This window comes from Fukomys damarensis, unplaced genomic scaffold (genome assembly GCF_012274545.1).
Source record: "Fukomys damarensis isolate Sample0158 unplaced genomic scaffold, DMR_v1.0_HiC HiC_scaffold_2, whole genome shotgun sequence".
NCBI classification, from domain to species: Eukaryota; Metazoa; Chordata; class Mammalia; order Rodentia; family Bathyergidae; genus Fukomys; species Fukomys damarensis.
Window position 1 is genome coordinate 11352170 of NW_022900914.1, and position 9185 is coordinate 11361354.

Sequence of the window (9185 nt, forward strand, 5' to 3'; positions counted from 1 at the left end):
CACATAAACCAAAATTCTTGAGATGGAGGGATCTCTGAAATAAAAGGGTTGGTTGAGCCAGATAGTAGCCAGAAAAAGGACCAGGTCCTGGGATACATTTCAGTAACTACAACTGCAGGGCTAGGTAGTAGTTGGACATATTCTTGCCTAACCAGAGCTAAGAGCTTCTTTTAATAAGGAAAATTTGGGGAAGAAAGGCAAAAGTTTTTTACATAAAACCTTATTTTGTTCTAGATAAGAGGGGTGTGATTCTGAAAAGCTGGGAAAGCTTTGGAATAGGTGGGCAGTGTATAAGAAGTAATTGTTGATTATGGATTGAGAATAAAAGTCCAGAGGATTGGAACATCATCTGTTATGGGATTTAAGTCAAAATTCCAATATATGACATGAAAATGTGCAAGTTTTGTTGATTTCACCTGTTAACTGATTAACTTCCCTTATCTCTTTCCCTCTCTACCCTTCAGTCCTTGTAATTAAATTTAGGATGCCTAAGAATTCTTTTATCACTTGTACGTGTATTAAAATTGTCGGGAGGGGAGCTTCCCTTTACTCATTTCTTCTCTTGTTAGGATGTAGGCTCAGATTTTGTCCTTGTTATTTAAATTATATCTAAGAGTGTGGCTGTCAGGCCATGGGCCTGGCCAAAATATTTCAACCTCCCTCTCTCCCGGCAGCCTGTAAGGCAGCCACAAATTGGGCTGTGGTCTCAACTCGGCTTCCTCCCATCTCACCTTCTCATTTTAAGCACTGGACTGGCATAGTCCTCCCGGCCTCTTGGGTTGCTCTGCCTTAATCCATCAGTAGTGCTTGAGTGTTTCAGTTCCACACGCCCATTTTAACCTGTTGACACCATGAACCATCTGACCAGACTAGTATACTGTCCTCAACTCTGCTTTCTCTTTTTTTCTCCTTTTTGTCGTATTTATAGGCTCTGAAAGACTTGAGTTGGGACTTTCTTCTGGGAAGCTGGCAACAAAAGGATGAGATGATATGTGTGTTCCATGGAAAAATAAACATGCTTTTGAATCCATGAGCAAGTAGCAAAGCAGTTTCTGGCTACAGAACATACCTTATAAAATCAGTACTGTAAAAGCTTGGGTAAGTCCATAGTGGTTTCCACGCTTGATATTTTTATCTTGCTTCATGTATCTGGACACAATCCTTTTTGAAATTATAGTTCTGTTTATGTTGTGTTGAAGTGTTCTGTTTCTTCCATAACCTTTTCATTGAAAAGCATGTACTGTTTCTGTCAGATGTATTGCAAGCTTCCTGTTGATAGAAAATAAAACGATATATTTCTATCACAGGACAAAACATGATTCTTCTTGAATCTTTACATTAGGAATCATGTACCATTTTGTTTAGAGTTCAAAATATTAAATGCAAAGTGTCTTAGAGTTTAGAATGTAGGTTTCTGCTGCATAGAGTAACTTGCTTATTATTTGAATATTGTATTCCTCTGGTTAATTTCTCCATTAGAGAACATTCCTTCCTTAGTTATAAATTCTTATACTAATTGCACTGTCTGTTACCTTTCTAGTTCTGGTTTCTGTCTCGACCTTTGTCCTTTTAGTTGCTCCTAAAGGAATTCCTCTGATAAAGTTTTAACTCTCATAGTTGAGGTTGGCCAGCGAATCTAACTGCGGAAGCAAAAGATGCTTTTAGTAAGAATTTTTACTAATTTCTTTAGTAAAGCACAGTGAGGGTCTTATTCTATTCTTTCCCTGCCTACAGACTCCTGTCCCTACATATCCTTTATAGTAAAACTGTTTAAGTACAGCATTTCCTCGGTTCATAAAAACTTCTGTTTGCAAACAATTCCATTTGCAAACAAGAATGTTTGGCAAAATTTTGCTTCTGTTTGCAAACTGTCCATCAGGTGACAAACATGACCACAGCCCTCCTTCGCACAAAAACACAAACATAGCCATTGCCCCCAAAATTGTAAAACAGATTTGTAAGCTGAGATAAGCTGAGGTACCATAGTGTTTTTGCTGATTTCTGTAGGTTGTTGTAGTGAATTCTCGAAGCTGAATGAGGATTTTTGGGAGCTCCAGAATTTGTAGCTGTCAGACATTAGTGTGGATATCCTGGAAAAATCTAAAATAGAATTGGTCTCAGCCAAAAAGGCTGAGAAATAATGGAAAAAAATCTAAAAGGGCAGTTTTGCTGGAGATCTTTAACATGTGGGATCTGATGCTAGTTGTGGTAGTGTCAGAAGTGAATTGAAATGTAGGACACGTAGTTGATGAGAGAGAATTGGTGCCAGAGCACAGTGTGCCTGTCGGGTGTCAGATGTTGTCATATATGTCTCAGTCACCCGCGCATATCAGTGAGCCATATGCATTATTTTGTGTAATAACCAGTGAGGTGAGGCCTGGTTTTATTACATTTTTTGTGCAGGCAGGAGTTGCTGAGCTAGGAAGTAGTAATGGAGAACTCTGCTTCTAAAACCCTTTATGAGTGAGTCAACTGCTGACCTTGCTCTAGGTGTTCCTCCTTTCTTTTAATCTGGCAGCTGTGGACGGAGGACAGCTTTTTCTGAAATAAACCTTTATCACATGACTTTTGAATGGAACAACTTTGAGTTATTCTCTCTTACTGGACAATAAAACCTCATACTCTGTAGGCAGCCATTGAAGACCCACCAGGGTCCAGCGGGCCCCAAGCAGGACCCTAGTAGTACTACCTCTGTATTTCTATAGAACAAAATAAAATGCTTGCTTTTTTGTGGTACTGGGGCTCCAGCCCAGGGCCTTTCCAGTGAGCTGTATCTCTAGCCCTTTATATTTTGAGAGAAGATTCCATTAAGTTGCCCAGGCTGAGCTCGAATTTGTCTGCCCTCCTGCCTCAGTCAGTCCGAGTGCTAGGATTACAGGTGTGCCACTGGGCGAAGATTTGTTATGTTTTTTTGGACAGGCTACTGTGTTTCTCCACAGAATTGTATTGGAGGTGGAATGTGTGTGTTCTAGTTTTTATACAGTATAATTAGAAGCTCAATATAGAAGAATGTCAGCATAAAAGTAGCAAACACTGGTCAAGTGCATAGTTCATGTAATGAGAAGTTTCAAGAGTTCAAAACAGGAGCAACTTCGAGGAGCAGATGTTTTGGAGTGTAGCCTTGAAGAGATGGTAGGGTTTTGAGAACTGTGGCCTAGGAGAGGACTCATCTGGGCCAGAATATTATTGGGTAACTTTTGTCTAAAAGTGACTCGCCACCTAAAAGTTACTGGGTTCTGGATGGCTCTCCTCTCCTGCAGTTGGATTCTGGGTTCTTCTTGCCTCAGAGAATTGAACAAAATGAACAAAAGCTGTGGCAAGGTTTATTCAAGAAAGCAAAAATGAAGAGTGGGAGAGAAACTGGCTTTGCAGAGCGAGTTTAGGCCCAGTAAATAGAAAAAGAGGTTTTTTAATGACATTTAGATAAAAAGTATCTGTTATAGGGTAGATCTTAGAATTTTAAACATTTGTTTATTTATTTTGCAGGGAGGAGGAAATTTCCTTATTTACTCATTTCAGAGATTTTGGTTGTCCTAAGTATTTTTATTTATTTATTTTTTGCGGTGCCAGTGTTCAAACTCAGGGCCTGTTGTTAGGCAGACACTTTACAACTAAGCTGTGCTCTCAGTTCCTCCTAATATTTTTAGAAAAACCCTCAAGAGTTCTATTACAGTAATTTTCCTCATTAAGTCTTGCCCAGAACCACTTACCCTCAACCTTGTAATAGAATTTTTTGTACTGTGCTTAACCAATGCATAAAAGATTAGCTGTGGGTCACTGTTATTTGAAACTATTTTTTTCATTAAACAAATCACAATTATGCCTTCCTCTCCGTTCTCTCTGGATTTAAAAAATAATGAAATTCTCACCAAACAGGTCCAAGGAGATCCCCAAAAGAAGAGCTGGACCTTCAGCTCACCCTGTGGTGTAAGCTGATAGAGCTGTCACAGAAAAGGATTTCTGGAGTCATCAGTGAAAAGGGCAGGCGGATTTATTAGGCCGAGTTAGAAAGTAAGGGTGAATAGGGAAGAGCAGTTGGGGAAGAAGGCTCACTTTGATAGAGACTTTCAGACAGACCAGCTTAAAAAAGAACAAGGCCACCTCTTACGGATTAGTGGAGGTGGGCCAGGATCAGGTCCATCATTATCATTTCTGGTTTGGTACCTCTGGAAGAATCCTTACGGTTTGAGGGGCATTTCGGTTCCTATGAGGTGACTGTTCCTGCCTGGGAGGAGTGATGTCATCGTGGGGTGGTCTGCAAGACTGCTTTTCCTGGAATTTGAAGTGATTATCATTTTGGCAACTCCTAGGCTTTGCTCCAAGGGGTTTGAAAGTAGACATAGTAAGCCTGGTTATTGGATGTCCCTGCAAATCCTGAAAATTTGTAGATACTCTTTTTTGGTATCCTTAGTGTCAAAGGGGGCTGAGATAGGCTAGGCAAATTTAGGACTAATAAACCTTGTAATACAGACACTACTTAAGTGATGAAGATGTCTACCTCAGAGGTAAGCAGGGGTCTAACCAAAGTCTGAAGGTAATAAAGGAGATAAAAAAGCCAGGCATAGTGCCACATGCCTGCAATTCCAGATGCTTCTGAGGCTGAGGCAGGAGGTTGGAAAGTTCCAGGGCTACCTGAGCAATTTAGGGAGACAGTCTCAAAATATGGTAAAAAGGTCTCAGCAGGAGGGCCCTGGATTCAATCCCCAGTGTTGAATAAAGGGGGAAAAAAAGGGACAGACAGATAACACAAAACGGAGGGCAGAGATGTAAAGTTTAGAACTGTAGTTTCCTTGTCCTCTTTGTACCTCTCTTTATTCTTCTACCCTACCTTAAAATGACTTACTGCTTCAGGTTATATGTAATTCTGTTCATAGCCTCACCAGTCCATGATAAACAGGTTTTCATCTTGAAAAATAATTCTCCTGGCTTGACTGTTTCTGATAGTTGATTCATTATGTACAGGAGAGATGGTTACATATGTCAGTATATGTTCAGTGTGTGTAGTGTGAGAGGCAGGTGTTCATACACACACAGATTTATATATGAGAATTCTAAACAAGGAGAGCAGGTGATGTGCCTTTGGCAAGTAAGAGGAATTGAAATGTATGATTTTCTTTATGTTAGTCTTGGGGTAAAGAAAGCAGGCAGAGGAACACTTGGTGGGCTTAGATGGCACCCTATTTTGATTTGAGTCACCTTCGTCTAGAAATCTTTGTTGACTCTGTTATCAACACATTTCTTATACCCTTCTTTTCTGTGTAATTATACTCTTGATACTTTATCAAAGTAAACAGAAGACTCTTGGTGATTTCTGCAGTGAAGTAAAAAGTTTACCTATTTTTGTAGATGGGTAGATGAATGTTGGTCATGCAAAAGAATGGGAAATTGTAGAACTTTCCATAGGGCAGTCTACCAAACTCTTTTGCTTTTTGGCTCCTGAAGTGTGTTGTGCTATTAGAGTGACCATTTTTCCCCAGTTGGTTTAACCATTTAAAGGGAATCTTAAATGTGCAGTGAGCTTGTCAGGTGAGGTGTCACCCACCTGGAATCCTGGCATTTGGGAGGCTGAGGCTGGAGGATTGCTGAGAGTTTGAGGCCAGCATGGGATAGCTACGTATGAGTTCGGGAGTAGCCTGAACCACACAGCGAGACCCTGTCTCCTAACAGACAAACATGCAGTGAAGATGAGTAGTCAATGGCTTGTTATGGTTGCTGCAATTCATCACTTTCACCATTATCCAAAATCTGATTGTCAGCTTTGCTGGTTGTAAAATCTGTTTATTTGTTTTTTTTTACTTCTTCCAGTGTGCAGAGCTTAATTCATACCCACCAAATTCACAAAGAATTGATTTATTTTTTTAAAAGCCAAAGGTTTCTTACATTGAAAGGTGGACCTTTGTGGTACAGTTTACATTCACTGTTTGGAGTGTCTTTTTGTGTTGATTCCTGAACCTCCGTAAGAGAATTGTGTAGTGTGTTAAAGATAATATGCTAATTTAGGCAGGTAAGAAAACAAACCTGTTATTTAATGCTATCAGTGAGGGGATCTGGCAAGTAGTAGGACTGGTTCAAGGAAAAGTAAGAAAACAGCGAAGGTAGGGGATGGAGGAGGAGGAGGAGCTGGGGAGGGGCTCAGAAGTCACTTGAATCTTCTGCCTGCTGGATAGAATTTGCATTTCTCACAGAGTTGTGAAGTAGCTCCCCTAGGATGGGCTCTGATAATGATGATGAGTGTACTATAAATGATACCAGGTTTTCTGTCATTTTCTATTACTGTGAATTGCAATGAGCGGGAGCTCGAGGTATTGAGTACACCTCTTTTGGACCCTTTCAGTGCCACATTATCTTTTATATTTGAAACATGGCCTTGTTGATGAACGAATGTTTTAAAATAATTTAGTTTTAAATAATTAACTTTAGTCTTCTAGAAATTGGTAATTTTCTCTTAGTATTGTCTCTCTTCTTTTTGATAACCGGTGGTATCTTAGAGTCTGGTGCAAGGGACAGTAACAAATGTCATCCCATTTGGTGTGCTTTTCTTTTTCTTTCTTTTTTCCTGAGGTACTGGGAGTTGAACCCAGGGACTTCACACAGAACTACATCCCCAGTACTTGTATTTTAATTTTGAAACAGTATCCCTAACTTGCCCATCCTGGACTTGCACTTGCAGTCCCCCTGCCTCAGCCTCCCAGAGTCCTGGGCTTATAGGTGTGTGCCACCATTCCTGGCTTGTGTGTTTTGCTTTTATAAACATTAAAATCACATAAAATTGTTGAGAGGCTATGTAATAGAGTGGGGGGAAGATCCTAGATGTTATAGTAATCTGAATTACTTCCTTATATACCAGGACATGTAAATATAGAATTAGTGTTTTATGACCTAACTCATCAGAATCTTCACTTTAATTCCTTCTGAATATTTTAATGTATGTTCAATTGAATAATTTTTAAATTAACATACACATTTTATACAATTGGGCACAATATTTCTGTTAGAATAACTGTTAGGTGGGTCTTTGCTTTTTTTTTCAGCTTTAATTGAGTTTATTGGTACATTTTAGGGATACAGTACAGTTACATTCATTGTTGGGATCTTGTACCTCTACATGACAAGTCTTGATTCTCATTTTTTCCCCTTACCCCTGCCCTCCCTACACCCCCCCTCCCCTCCCCATCTGCAAATACTTTATTTTCATCTTTTCATTATCTCACATTTTTTTCTTTTCCCTTATTACCCTTCAGGGTCTTTGCTTTTAATGGTTATTTCTGATATGATTTCTCCTGATACCTGATGCCCTCTAGTGAATTCAGCCTTTCAGAAACACTTTTGAGAGGCAGTAATTGGTAAAATGAAATCTCCAAAAGGAACATAGTTGTAATTAGAACTGTTCTATTGCTTTTTTGAGGTGGAAAGTTTCTGTCCCTGCACGTGTTAAAAATTGAAAAACATGCAGCTTCCAAGTTCTAGATCCCATAGAGACCATTTGTCCTTAGCTAATAAATACTGAGCCTGCACTGGGTGCTCAGCACCATCCCGGAGGTTGTGAAGGCTTCAGAGGTACTAAGCCCTGGGTGTGACTTGCGGTAACTCACGTGTCAGCATGAGGATCATGCTCCTAGCTGTCCTTTAGAACAGTTAGCCTATTCCCAGAGCTGCTCAAAACAGTCTGCCTTGTCATTTAATTCTGATAATTATTATACCAAAGTAGGTATTATTTTTGGTCCTGCTTTACTAGTCAGAGATTGAGACCCAGAGAGGTTAAATAATTTGCCATGATCACACACTAAGTGAGTATAACCACAGCCCACCATAGTCGGTATGTTAAGGTAATTCTTACTTGTTTACAAGTTCACAGCTGTCTGATGGGTTACTTGTCTGTATCAAGTTAGCTCAGGTTATTTTTGGACACATTTTTACATTGATCACTTAAGTTTGGGCTTTCTTAGTTTCAGTTATGAGATGGTAGTTTAATAATTTGTATATAAATACTGCAGTTTATTTTAATTTTCAGCATGTAAAGTACTTAAAGACTTATCTGACAGGATGACACAATCTTACCTTTTTAATGAGTATTTTACTTTCTTAACATTTATTCTCTGAGATTTAGAGAATCAACTGTTCATTCTTATGCCTAAGGAACAGTATTTATGAGGAACCTTTTAGGTTCCTTTTGGCTTTCAGAGCTGTTTATCATCTTCTTCATTGGACTCATTTTGTTTGTTTTATTGTTTTTTTCTTTTTTGAGACAAGGTCTTACTATGTAGCCCAGGTTGGCCTCAACCTTGCAGCAGTCCTCCTGCCTCAGCCACCCAAGTGCTGGGATTACAAGAGTGTACACTCTTACGCCTCTTCATTGGGTTTTTTTTTCCCCCAATTTCTTTTTTTTTTCTTTTTATTGAGTTTATTGGTACAATCTAGATATACAATACAGTTACATTCATCATTGGGATCCTGTACCTTTGCATAATAGGTCTTGATTCTCATTTTTTCCCCTTGTCCCTGTCCTCCCTTCACCCCCTCCTCCCCTCCCCATTTACAAACACTTTATTTCCATTTTTTCAGTTTCTCATATTTTTTTCCTCCCCCTTATTACCTTTCCCCCACCCTTCCCACTTTCCCTACACCTTTAGCCCTTTACTTCCTATTTCACATTATTAATTATCTCATTAGGATCCTGTGTACTATTACAGTTTTTCACACCAGAGAAACTATTCGGTATTTCAGTTAAAGAAATCTCTGTATGAACATTAAAAATAGGGAATCCTAAAATAAAACTAAAAAGGAAATTAAAACAGAAAAGGTAATGATGTAACATTAAAATAATCCTTAATTCTGGAGATGAAAATGGTCCCTTAACATATTTAAATTGCTTCTTTCTCTTGTAGTCTTAGTCTTTTTTTCATTATTTAGAGAATATTTTATTAGTTTCTGTAATCAAACCCACGTAGATATGACCTTACATATTTAGTACAGTGTGTTACTCCTGTACACATGGAAAAAAATAAAAAATAAAAATAAAAAATAATTAACATTTCTAGACCAATATGGCTGTCAATTTCTGTACAATGCCAACTCAGCACAGTAAATTGGGATAATTTTTTCCTAAGTTGACAGCACCGTTAAAGTTTCCCAAAATTCAATTTATATATATATGTATATATATATTTATATTTATATAAAAAGAC

At 38.6% G+C, this 9185-nt stretch overlaps 1 protein-coding gene across 2 annotated transcripts in view; it reads left to right on the forward strand.

The window, feature by feature from the left end:
- Nucleotides 1–928: 928 nt before the first annotated feature.
- Nucleotides 929–9185, forward strand: part of Lclat1 (lysocardiolipin acyltransferase 1) — a 153804-nt gene continuing 145547 nt past the window's right edge. For both annotated transcript variants that reach the window (XM_010604671.3, XM_010604670.3), the window contains exon 1: nucleotides 929–1098. The gene's annotated coding sequence lies outside the window, so the exon portion shown is untranslated. The remainder of the gene's footprint in view (nucleotides 1099–9185) is intronic.